The sequence below is a fragment of the Culex pipiens genome, chromosome 2, assembly GCF_016801865.2.
Source record: "Culex pipiens pallens isolate TS chromosome 2, TS_CPP_V2, whole genome shotgun sequence".
In the NCBI taxonomy this organism is placed as follows: Eukaryota; Metazoa; Arthropoda; class Insecta; order Diptera; family Culicidae; genus Culex; species Culex pipiens.
In genome coordinates this window covers 129,887,229-129,901,330 of record NC_068938.1, presented here as the reverse complement: position 1 = coordinate 129,901,330, position 14,102 = coordinate 129,887,229, and the positions used below count along the sequence as shown (strand labels likewise).

At 37.2% G+C, this 14,102-nt stretch overlaps 1 long non-coding RNA gene across 1 annotated transcript; it reads left to right on the top strand.

The window, feature by feature from the left end:
• The first annotated feature begins 1,762 nt into the window (after window positions 1-1,762).
• Window positions 1,763-3,264, top strand: LOC120428199 (uncharacterized). The gene is made up of 3 exons (XR_005607055.2): window positions 1,763-1,916; window positions 1,993-2,219; window positions 2,299-3,264. It is a non-coding gene; the product is annotated as an uncharacterized LOC120428199 (long non-coding RNA).
• Window positions 3,265-14,102: the final 10,838 nt, after the last annotated feature.

Below are 14,102 nucleotides of genomic sequence, written 5' to 3'. Positions count from 1 at the left end.
GACGGAGGGGCGGTACGACCCCTTCCATTTTTGAACATGCGAAAAAAGAGGTGTTTTTCAATAATTTGCAGCCTGAAACGGTGATGAGATAGAAATTTGGTGTCAAAGGGACTTTTATGTAAAATTAGACGCCTGATTTGATGGCGTACTCAGAATTTCGAAGAAACGTATTTTTCATCGAAGAAAACACTAAAAAAGTTTTAAAAATTCTCCCATTTTCCGTTACTCGACTGTAAAAAGTTTGGAACATGTCATTTTATGGGAAATTTAATGTACTTTTCGAATCTACATTGACCCAGAAGGGCCATTTTTTCATTTAGAACAAAATTTTTCATTTTAAAATTTTGTGTTTTTTCTAACTTTGCAGGGTTATTTTTAAGAGTGTAACAATGTTTTTTCGGAATTCTGAGAACGCCATCAAATCGGGCGTCTAATTTTACATAAAAGTCCCATTGACACCAAATTTCTATCTCATTACCGTTTCAGGCTGCAAATTATTGAAAAACACCTCTTTTTCGCATGTTCCAAAATGGAAGGGGTCAATTCCATAAGTACCGTAAAACGGGGTGACTTTGATAGCCGGGGTGACTTTGATAGGTTTGCGATTTTTCCGCAAAATGAAGAGCACAATTAAAATACGTAAGGAATGGTTCAGAAACATACTGACCGTGGTAGAGAAGTGTTCAAAGTACCTCATGAAGAACTTTTCATAAATTTTTGAAAAGTTTATAAAGTTACTTAACTATAGTTAAGAAAATGTGGATGAAAGTCATTATTTTAAACTTCTCAAAGAGTCATGATTTTCTCAATGAACATGATTTTTAATCGGAAAACGGAATGAATTTTCGGATTCTTTGGACAATTTTCCACTATAAGAAGGTTAAATAAGTTTGTAAATAATAAATAATATGTGTTTTTGAAACACAATTAAAAAAAATCTCCAAATTTATAGGCAAATTCAGTTGAACAAATTTCATGTAAAGTGTGAAAACTTGTGATTCGTGCTTCGAATTCAGTATAAAATGCAATATAAATCGATAATTTTATAAACAAAACTATTTTTAACAAATTTCAGGCAAAGTTCCGACTTTTTAACAATTTTACCTAAAATTCATATGTATTTTGTTAAAAAGCTTATAAACTTAGTTAACTTAATAAAAACATTGATTTTTTTTCTTACAAACTATATCAGCTACTTTAGTGATGGTACATTTAACGTACAAATAAAGTTTGAACATCTTAAATATGATTTTAACAAGAAAAACTATGACTATCAAAGTCACCCCGGAATTAAAACCAAGAATTTTCAACGTAACTATTTTTCTAAACACTATTGAAAAAAACTTTTTTTCCAAAATAGTGCATGGACTTTGTGTGGCCTACCCCAGTACATGTTTTAAAAATAATAATCTTGAGAAAAACCATACCTGTTGGAAAATATTCTAAAAACAAATTGAAATCCTATCAAAGTCACCCCGGTTTACGGTATTGACTTATACAAATATTCTTTTAAGATTTAAAATTCAGAACATGAAATATCTTGAGTCCTACAGCCAAATTATTTGGAGGACAACGTGTTCATTTCACCCCACAGTCCATCGCTCTTGTCCAAGGCAAACGTACCACCATTGAAAGAGATGCGCAACAGGCAGACATGGGGGAAGAAAGGATGTTTGGTTGGGCTCGCAGCAATGAGGGTAACGGTCTCTGATGGCAACTAGCCAAGCCGGGTCGGGAGTTTGGTTTGATGGTGGTCGTGCTATCTTCTCTCATTGACGAGGGCTGGCTGGCACAGAATGAAGACGAACAATTTCATACCCATACGAAGACTCGTACAGACCGCACCATCGAGTTGGGCGGTTTGTCGCGGCTGCAACCTTCTCCGGCTCTGCCCTGTGAGGACTCGCTTTCGGGAGGTTGGTGTGGACACTTTTTGCGCCGGTTACGTAAGTTTTGTTCTAGATATTAATGGGGTTTGGTTTTGCCTTGCAGTTCTTGCAGGAAGTCTGAGGAGGATGTAGACCACGTTCGAACCACGCGGATCTTCGTCAGATCTACACTCAAGTGTCTTCGAGCACTTGAGATGTGATCATGCGGTATCGACCTTCCTGGGGCGTAGACTCGGATGTGTTTCACGGGGAGGCTGCGCCGGACTTGGGATCGTAACCAAGTCCGTCAGGACTACGGGAGGCAGTCTGAAGATGTACCGAGTCACGATGGTAAGTAACTGCTCTCATATTTTTTTTGTAACCTTAAGCGACTGTTGTAAGGTTCTACGCACGTGTTTTTTTTTTGCAGAGTGCAGTGTTGGTGTCCATGAAGAACAAAACGCGTCTCCGTCTCGAACTAATTCCTAGAAGAATCTAGAAGCATGACGATGGAGAAGTTCGGGGTCACCTACTCTGCGCTCATCGTCCGGATCGGAGGCCCATCCGGATCTACGTCCCTGCTGCTAACGTTTCAACGGACTATGGCTCTGGACAATAATAGGCTATAAGTGACCAGGTGACGGGTGTTTTCCGTAAATACTCGCAACATCCCCCCAGCTTGTCCACAGGGTTGGTTCGGGGGTGTTGTACTTTTTTGATTTTTGTTTACAAAGGGAGTTGGGAGAATATTAAAATTAAATCGGAAACCTTTTTATTTTCATTCCGGTAGAACACGTTCAATACGCATGATATAATATTAAAAGAGAAGAAAAAACTTAACCATGAGAAACATTGATAACCAATAGCTATTAGTGTTAAGTGCAAATGCAGCAGCACAAAAAACTATAAACGAAATATCAACTAGTTTGTAAGACATTTGATTGTACCACTATATGACCACTAAATGATGATGATGATGAAAAAAAATCAATTATTGTCGCAATATGTGCCATCAGCGCACTATTCGGCACCAACTATATGAAACTTTGCAATTATATAACATTTGTCCTCGTGACACAAAAAAACACTAAATGAATTAAATGATTTTGAAAACGAAGATTATACCAAATCGATGAAGAAAAGGAGAACAATAAATGAAAAATAGGTGTGAGGAAATAAAATACTAAAAAACAAACTAAACAATTAAAGTTCTTTTCATTTACACTAGTTGACGAAGGTTACGGAATAGTAAAAATAGTTTGATTGCATAACCGCAGTAGGATTTCATTTTTTTTTTCTCAGGCATTATTTTACATAAAGTCCACAAGGTACGATCCTTGCTGTAATAGAACTGGTTAGAGGCCTAAATAAAACAATATACAAACTGGAATCAGTATTCACGGCTGTTTTCATTTGTCCGAAACTCTGATTTGTTTTATTACCTACTTATCCTAAAATTTTGAACAAAAATAAATCAAAGACAAAATTACAAATAAGCAAAAAGAAACCAAGGATTAAAATAAAACAAAATTGAATTCGTCAATGTTTTGAAAATTAGGATTAGTTGAATCTCCCAAGCTTCAAATTTGATAATCTCCATGAAAACCGAAAATGGATATAATTTGTAATTTTCGATTTGGAGGAAACTTTTGAGGGCTATGTATTCAAGTTCGTCGATTGAAGCGATCTCTCAAGAACACGGGCGGGCGATCGTGGATTCATCCGGTTGCGGGGCTGCTGGAAGTTGGACTTGCTGCTTGGATTCAAGCACGAATAGCACGAAGGTTGAATGAAGATGATTTTGAAGCCGGTGAGCACGTTCCTATTTATTTTGTATCAAAATCTCAATCACAGATTCTTGCTCTCCCTACCACCTGTCCCTTTTATGTCTTGTCCTTGTGAGGGGATCATCGATACATCCGCATTGACATACTATCTTTTCATTTTCTTCTTGCCTTTCTTCATATTTTTCTCTATCTTTTTAACACTTAATACCAGTCTTTGTGAGGGGATACTGAGCTCGATTTGCTCTCCATCCGCATTGACCTTTTCTCATCTATGATTCAAAGCCGGAGATTGGAGAGGGAGTATCAGAGTAGTGGACAGTATGCTGTAATGGCGGAGACTGGATGTGGATAGTGGAAGACCAGAACTATTTCACAAGGGGGAAATAGTTTAGTAATTCTACAATTCTTAAGAATTGTCTAATTACTAAATCTATTGACCTCTGTCAGTTTCCAGCTGTCTGCCGCGCCCTTCTAGGGTCCCAACAGGGTGCGAGCCCTGTTTTTCAGATTTGTCAGACTTTTTTCGGAGTTATTGGAGGTTACTGTCGGAAGGAGATTCTCTTCGCCTGAGGACACCGTGAGTGATTTTGTTTGTTCGCGTCCAACCATCCCCTTTTGGCCCTTCATACGGCAGTAATTTGAAGATGCACCTTTTAAGTTTAAGCCACTGTAATTCTAGGCAACCGCTGCATAGGTCATCATTGTGGCCCTGTTGGTTATCACATCAAATCAAATCAAATCATCAAATCAAAATCAGTATTTTTCTGAATCAGCCGGGAAAATCAAAGGTCATTTTTTTCAAACTAATTTTCTAATGGAAATATAAGTGCAATCAACTGAAAATAATTTGAAATGCAGTTTCTTGCGTTGATACAGTCATCCCACATATTCGGAACGGTTTCCAGATCGGCCAATGTTCAAAAAATCATAGCAAATCTAGAATTGAACTTAATGATTTGCTTTTACCTTCATTTGAAAGCTTTTCTTGCGATCTTTCGATAGCTGTATCGAACATCTGCAAATTTTAACTTTTATATGAAGTTTTTGAAGAATTACTTTGACCCTTGAAATCCACAAATTCGGAACACTTTTTTCTTACGAATGTAAACAAACTTTGGATCTCTCAAGGAGTACATATTTATTACCAAATAATGACTTCTCACACTGAAACCAATGAAACTCAAGCTTAGTGATGTTTTATACAGGGTTTGATAACTTTTTTTTGTGAAAATATCAGTTAAATTCAGGTGTTCCACAATAGTGGGAGGCACAATAACATCCCACAATTATGAAACAGGCAATTTGGAGGCAGTGTTTTGATGCTCTGGACAAAATAGTCTTGGAATGAAGTTTTTGTTCAAAAAGTACTACTTTTACTAGTGAAATAGCAAGATAATGTCCAAATAAAGATTCTAAAAATAGTAAGGTCGACAGAAAAGCTACTTTTGGCATGGTATTGACAAATTATCATAAAAGTGTTCCGAATTTGTGGGTGTTCCGAATATGTGAGATGACTGTAATCATTAATCATATTTAGCATGTTTGGGTTCGATTCCAAACCGCTCCTGCCTTCCTACTATTCAGCATTCATTCGACTGCTGTCAAGTTCAACTTTTCAGCACTTGTATCAAATAGTTTTCGATACTGTTTTGGAGTATGGAACTTGGTGGCATATTAACATTCATGCGGGGAAATTAACCAATTTAAACATTGTTTGGATTTTTTTAGATGGAACATGCAATTTACTGAATGTTTTTATGTAAGCCTTATTTTGCCTTCCTCACCAGACTGAGGACAAGTTATAAAATCACTCGAAAAGTGAACTTCCTAAATCAACCTCGTAGACCCACCTTCACGTATACCTATCGACTCAGAATCAGATTCTGAACAAATGTATGTGCGCAAATGTCGAAAAATATGCATTCATTTGTCTCCGGATTGGCTGAACCGATTTGGACCGATTCGGTCTCATTCGATCCACCTTGGGGTCCAATAAAACCCTTTTTAATATTTTGAAGTTTAGAAAAGTACTTACAAAGTTATGCTTAAAAACCAATTTCGGCTAAAGTTTGGAAGATTGTAAAAAGGGAGGTTTTTGTAAGAAAACTTGTCTTGTTATATATTTTTAGAAAGATATTTGAAAACACACAAGATCCTCTGTAATTACTCTTAGCCTTAAGTAAAATGTAATTCAAAAGCCGACTCGGTCCTATCCAGGTCCCAGCACCGAAAAGGACCTAATAAAAATAATTTTATGTAAAAAAAGATATGTGAAAGACCTTTCTTATGAGCCTCAAACATCGAAGATCTGATAACCCTATCAACTCTATATTTTGAAAAAGGTATTTTAAAGATCTTTTGTGCCAAGTCTGTTGATAAAGATAGGAAGTGTAAAAAGATAGTTCACAAACGACACTGTACTATATTAATGTGAGGAAGGCACCAACCACCTAAAGATGGATTAAGTAACGTTTTTTAGTTACGGTATCTCCACCACTCTTGGTCCGTTTATCATTGATAAAAAATAGAATCTTTTTGAAATGTCTAACCTTTCGAATAAAGATATTCTCAAAATTTCAAAAGTGCTGAAAACACAAATCAAAATGTCATGAAATCGGCCGATTTAAAAGTCAAATAGTAACTGGAAATACCTTCACCCAAAACTGGCAGCGCTAGTCCGAGAGAATGATGGTCTCGAGTCGAGAGAATAGTGGTACCATTCACGGACGCAGAGAACACAGCTCGAGATGGGCGATAGAACTATTCTCTCGCGGTTCATTTGCAAAAAAAGTTCATCCGTCAAACAAAAAACCAAACGTGTCGACAACGGGAATCGAACCAGAGACCTTTGATAAACCAATCCAATGACTTAGCTGCCTGGCCACCACAGCTTGGTGACCAAGGAGAAGTCAGAAGTCGATGTATGACACTTGTTGGAGATTTATTGATTCAACTAACGAATGAACTCATTTGTTATGATGGTGTGAGTTGGTACCATTATTCTATCGATTTTGGCACTGAGCCCTCAATAATTTTGAGAGAACGATTATCTCGGCTCTGAATTTTGGGTGTTCCAAACTCGATTATCCGAAGTAAGTAAGTAAATCTTTCCCAGTTCCTGAGGGGAACACCCTTGAAGAGTATCGGGGCCGGCATTTACAAAGCGGATTCAGTGGCAGTTTCATTCTCAACTTAATGTTAACATGTTAAGGTTAATGTTAACATTCCATAGGTCGCCTCCCTAAGGTGTCGTGATAAGGTCCAGTTTGTGACGATACACTACCTTCCCTTTACTAAGCAATCGATTCCAGAAGGGAAAAGATCACCAGTTGTGTTGGTCCGAGCTGGGATTTGAATCCCGATCTACCGCTTACGAGGCGGAAGCGTTACTACGTGGCTCGATCCGAAGGCCTAGGAAAAAGTTTCACTTCGGATAATCGAATCATGAAAAAATATATCTAGTTTTTTCGTTTTCTTATTTTTGATTATCGAGCTTAAGTATGAGCCCTAACTTACTCTAAAGTGATTTAGAATATTTAAATCTAAGATGGCTGCTAAAATGGTGGCTAAAATGGCGGTGATTAAATATATAACAAAATGAAAAATACGAAGAATTTTTTTTGTTCACGATTCGATTATCCGAAGTCTTATAAAAACCTTCGAATAATCGAGTCTGGACTATAACGAAAAACCTTCAATTGACAAAAGATAATGAAAAGTGAAAATAATAACACAGATCGTAAGCAGCTAAGCTGAGCTAAGACTCGATCATCCCAAGCCTCGATTTTTTTCTTACTATTAACATGAAATGCGAGTTTTGCTAGATCATTTTAGTCAACATTGAGTGAAATTTTTGTGCTCCTGTCATTTTCATGGAGTTTTGGTTTTTTTATGTTTGAGGCAACATTTAAATGTCTTTAAAGTTATTTCAACGGTTTGCGAATGTTCTAAAACTTGTGCTCCTAGTGAAGAAGGATCTGTTTGGTCCGCGCCGGAAGTGAAAGTGAGAAGGAGACCATCAAACTGCCAAGGGAACCAAGAGAATTACTGAATTCGCGTTACGGACAGCTTTATACCGGACGGTGCTGGGTGGCGTTAGTCATCAAATTCTGGTCTGAAGAGGATTACTAGAATTTGGCCAACTACGTGGAGCTGAAAGTCTGAATTTTTGGATCCGTCAGGATCGCCGCCTGTGGCCGTAATTTGGATGTGTGCTTCCTCCGGCATAGAACGGCTGTTCAAGATCATGTTGTTTAAACCCGGTGAGGAATTTCCTTTTTGCATCTTATTTAATTTCAAGCGTTGAAGGAGTGGCCGTGGCTAAATGGTTACGGTGTTCGCTTTATAAGCGAATGGTCCTGGGTTCGATTCCCATCTGCTCCCAACGAGAAAGTTAAAGAAATATAAATTCGTGAAACTCATGAACATGAACGAAAAATCAAAGTTGCTCGAGGCGGGGTTCGATCCCCCGTCCAGGTTGATAAACAAAAAGGCTAACCACTAGTCCATCGTGGCTTGATGAGATATGACTGGAATTAGGAATACTGTTACTGCTAACTATATACGCGCTGGGTCTTTGTCCATTTGACAAGGGTTCGGAAGTTCTAAATAACGTTTGAATCTGATTGATGCAAACGTTCTTCAGGGCGGGGCTTGTCGATAAAGCTGAGGTACCTCGCGCTCGGCTAGCCAGCGTAGAAATGGGTCACTGAAGCTCGGCAGAGCTAACACCTTTCAAATGCCTATGCGAGTTATTTGCATGTATAGAATGTCAAATTCTAAAATACATGGAAACAACTCAATTTGTAAGAAGCGGTCGCGTGGTCCCGTTTGATTGGTTGCACACACACACACACACACACACACACACACACACACACACACACACACACACACACACACACACACACACACACACACACACACACACACACACACACACACACACACACACACACACACACACACACACACACACACACACACACACACACACACGCACACACACACACACACACACACACACATCATTTTAGTCAACATTGAGTTCGAATCGATTGTATGCCTATTAAATTGGCAAATATATTTACTCAATATTTCATCACCACCATTATGGTCACCTATTTAAAAATTCTAAACCACTTTAGAGTAGTTTAGGGGTTTTAGTTCGACAATAAAAAAATAAGACAGCGAAAAAATAGGTTTGAATTTGCAGGTGAATTTTTTCAAGGCCTTCGGATAATCGAGTCTGGACTGTAATAGTCAATTTGTAAAATACTGAAGATAACCAACAAAATACATTAACATTGTAAACCGGAAACGATTAAATAAGGTTCGTCGTCTGTTGTTAGTTATAGTTAGGTCTCGCTGAGAAAAAGTGGAATTTCTTACATGAAACAGAAAGCTAATCGAATTAAATTGAAAAGTTATGAAAAATATCCAGATTGCATTTTGTCACTTGATTCCCAGTGTCAATTGACGCAAATTTTATGCACACACGCTTTTAGGTGAATCAACACCGCGACAATTAAAATGCAACTTATTCTCGACTTCATCTGACTTCATCCATTGAGCCTGAGTCTCATCTAGTGGGCGCTGCTTGCTCTGCTGACTCACAACCCGTCCGTTCAAATCGTTTCCGTTTGTAGACGACAGCTGCGTAATCGAAAAAGGTGCCTTTTTCAAACTTTACCTTCCAAACATGACCATCAAACTGCATCCCGCAGACGGCGACGGCGGCGGCGATCTCTTAGCGATTCTTCTCGTTTCAAGAATAGAGGATGGCGTAGTATACCAACCTACGCGGAATTAGCTTTTTGTTAGCTGACTTGGTAGGAGGGATCCGAAACTTGTATCTTTTTATTTGGATTTAATTTATAACCATTAATCGGGTGATCACAAATCTGATCTGTAAAGAGCTGGTGCCGTTTGTGCCGTTCTTAATTGTAGGTGGCATAAATCAATCAAACCATTTTAGAGAGAGAAAAAAGTTGACTTGATGGTTCAAATTTAAATGTGGTAATCGATGAACACATTTTGCAGTTTTGTGTTGTAACCGAAAACTATTAAAATGAAAACAAATAGTTTCGACCAAACTTTAAATTTTTTTATTATGTTTCTGATTCTAGGTCGGAAATAAACACCTAATCATTTTTTGTTTTTTTGTGTGTACATTTTTGTTTAACTGCACTTATGCCTTTGTTTTTTTTGTTATGATCGTTTTCCTCTTATTTCAGGTAAGAACGCTGATCTGAAGCACAATTTTTTTAAACACTTTTGATTGCCTCAATATTACAAACAGATACAAAATAAAGCTGTCATTCATTTTTTTTGTCAAATTCAAATGTATTCATTGATTTTTTTCAAGCAAAATACTCATGTTTTAGACAGTTCTGGATTTTTTCAAAGAACACAACAGGCACAACATTTTCATGTTTCATAAAAAAAGACAGAGCCACGTAGCCTAGTGGTAACGCTTCCGCCTCGTAAGCGGTAGATCGGGGTTCAAATCCAGGCTCGGACCAACACAACTGGTGATCTTTTCCCTTCTGGAATCGATTGCTTAGTAAAGGGAAGGTAGTGCATCGTCACAAGCTGGACCTTATCAACGACACCTTAGGAAGGCGACCTATGGAATATTTACACTAACCTTAACGTGTTAACATTAGTTGAGTGAAAAACTGCAACTGAATCCGCTTTGTAAATGCCGGCCCCAATACTCTTCAAGGGTGTTCCCCTCAGGAACTGGGAAAGATTTACTTACTTACTATAAAAAATATAAATACACCCAACCGGCGGTCGCATGATTGTGATGCATGGTGGCATGAAAGTATATCAGATTCTGCATGAAATCTGTCGTCATGCATTTTTTGCGATATAGGGGTATGACATTTTTGCCCGTTTCCGACAATTATCGACATTACCGACGGCTTTTTGGTTGTATTTCACAAAAAAAAACCCTCAACTGAACGAGGATTGAACCACCAACTTCTTCATTATTGATCCGACACGATACCACCGCGCCATGGACGCTTGATGAAATGAGAGTGAAAGAGCATCAACATATTCTTCTCTTTGGAGTGTTGCTCGGGGACGGGCCAGCATTATATGTGTTGGTGAGAACTGCAGATTGCTGAAATATTTACACGCGGGCAAAAATGATCTAGGGGCTTGCTGCAAAAAATGTTATAAATTGTGACATTTTCTGCAGCAAATCCACTGTTGCAGATTTCGAGCTATATTTTTCCTTTGGGTGTAGTGAAATGACAAGCCATAGTTTCAACATTTGCATGGAAAAAGTGTTTTAAAATGCATTTTACACTAGTCCAGTTGTTTTGCAATCATTAGTTTTCAAAAAATGTAAAATAAACATCGAAGAAAGATTCTTAACTCAACATGCTTAAAATAATTTTAACCGCATGGGAATGCATTTTAAATTGATTTTGACTGATTACACTTAAATTTTCATTGAAATATTGATTTTTTTTTTTAATATTTTTTGCCCCCTGATTTTTCGGGCCAACTTTAAAGGGGGGAGGACAAAAACTTTAAATAAAATTTGTACCAGCCTAATGGCTCAAATAAAATCAAATATATCTAGGCTTAGCGACTTTTTACGCAAAAAAATTGCAATTTTTTAACAAAACACAAAATTTCATGGAAATTTCGCGGAACGTGAAAATGTTAAAATAACCGTAAAAATCATATATTATCAGTAAGTAAATAAGAACTCTTCGTAAAATTTGCACGATACCTGAAAAAAAAGCTTCCACGTGGTTTATGGATGGGCTCTGTATTCTGAAAACGAAAAATGTAGGCCACAAGTATTGTCATCTATTGAACCGCTTTTTATATTCGACTGTAGAAAGAAAGATTAATCAATCTTTTCCAGCTAAAATGGTTAAAATAACTTGAAATCTCTGAGACATTTTGCCCATTTGCCCATCGAGCAATGCCAGCTCAAATCAGGAATTTTTCTGGTACTTTTGTACCCGACCCTCTCCGATTTCAATGAAACTTTGTAGACATGTTATCCTAGGCCTATATAAGCCATTTTTGTGTATATGGAGCCAAAAGTACTCGAAAATAACATTTGAGAAGGGCGTAAGGTATGCCGGGGAGGTGCTCTACAGTTCGGCTGAGCTGTGGGGCATTTAAAGTTCATATTATTTATTATTTACCAGCCGGGTACGCTCAGTTTGTATGGGAGCTGTCAACATGTTCCCGGGCTGTAATTTAAAAATTTATTTAAACTTCTCTTAGTGGAAAATTGTCCAAAGAATCCGAAAATACAATCCGTTTTCCGATTCAAAATCATGTTAATTGAGTAAATCATGACAATTTGAGAAGTTTAAAATAATGACTTTCATCAACATTTTCTTAACTATAGTTAACTAACTTTTTAAACTTTTCAAAATTTTATGAAAAGCAAACCTATCAAAGTGGGGTGACTATCAAAGTCACCCCGTTTCACGGTATATATTTTTTAACTTCAACGGGAACTATCTACCAAAATAATCAAATATCGTGAAATCCAAACAGAACTTAGCAAAACTTCGAAATGTGCTTGAAAGGTGATTTTATAGATCAAAAATACTAATCATTTAGTCTTGAATGAACGAATGAAAATATCACATAATTTTGTTAGTTTCCAAAAACTGATAAACTAGTTTTGATATTCTAATTAACAATCTATTTGTCAATATTTTTCTCTACTCTAAAGGAATTCTTTTTTTTTTTTCATTATATTCCTATTGCTTGCTCCTCGGGTCAATGATACGTTGACCTTATGTTTGCTTTAATTGAATTTATAAAAATAAATATTTCAACAACTGATCACAAAATACTCGTTTAGTAAATTTTAATAAGTTTTAATGCAAAAAGCCAAAATTTGTTAAAAAAAAGCTTTTTGCTAACTGCAATCAAATGATTGATGACATTATCCTTGTGATAACTTGATGATTCCGAGAATATATTTTTTACTTTGACTGATTTATGTTATTCGTAGCATTCACATCTCAGTAAAAGTTGTAACAATTTAATGTTAATGTATGTTTTGCTAACAATTCTTCAAATGGCTTTTCAGTTGAAAACTTATAAATTTTACTTCATTGATGAAATATTTATTTTGTTGTTATTTCTAAGCATTGATTTGAGAAAATTGATATATTTCACGGAAATTTTTAAATTTCACGAATTTCACGCTGTCCGCAAAATAGTGAAAATTCACTAACCTTAAATATATATAATATATATTTGATTTGGCTGTGGGAGTGGGAACTCAATATCTTCAATGATTAGTTATACCTAATGTTAATTGCCGAGTTGATAAAATAGTCAGAATTGAACTATATAGGAAAATATTGCAGAATATCATAGAATTCACGAACATATTTCTATCCTCTAGTTTTTAGTCTTTTTTTTCGATCTGTGGTCTCAAAATCCACATAATTTTTAAAGCTTTAAAGTGTCTTTTGTTAAAAAAAAAATAAACGGGGGCAAACACTTAAAATACATTTTGAACTGGCTTAGCTGAATTGTTATAACAGAGCAGGGCGATTTTAGGAAAGTTTGATAAATAAGGGATAAAAAATTATCACACTGACCATTCAACCCTTATTTTATTGAAATCATAGCCTAAAATCGAAAATTTTGTGATTTTTTATATTTAAACTAATTATTGATTTTCTTTTTGAATTAAGAAATTCAACAAAAATCGATAACATGCGTCAACATATTAACCTTTGTCGGTTATCCACATTGTTGCATAATTAATGCCTCTGTTTTACGTGATTTTTTTCAGAACAACACCCCTTCTGACCATTTGACCAAATGGTCAACGACCGGACATTGTCTGTTCCGCAATCCCGCAATCGATCCGATTCCGGTCATTAGTCATCGCCGTCGAGCCCAATTGAGCCTGTGTGTGTAGCAAATGTCCAGTCTAGTTGCGACAAGTGTGCTGTCTCCCCCCCCCCCCAAAAAAAAGGCTCCCCATCGTGGCTGATGCGCATGTGGGTCATCCTCCCAAGAGAGAGAAATAGGGTGGTTTCCCGCATTAAATCATCACAAATTAGGGTAGGTGGCTCACCAAACACACACACGCAGCCATTCGTGCAGATTTGCCCATATACAGAAAAGTTCGAATCGACCATGTACTAGTGGAGACTGACGTGCCCACGTACGACGACGGAACCTGTTCTCGGGCGGACCCCCCAAAATCTCCACACTCTTCCCAACCGTGGTCCGGAACAACTCGCAAGAGATCCAAGTCGGCGGCGCTACATGACGAAGCTTTTCCTCTTCTCCAAAAAGCCTAAATCGCCCCCCAATCCAAGCAGGCCGAATTACACCAACACTACCGAGGCCACGTGCACACGCACACGTTATGTACTTTCCCCCCTTTTACACGACAGAGCATTAGTGTGTGTGTGTGTGAGTGAGCCGA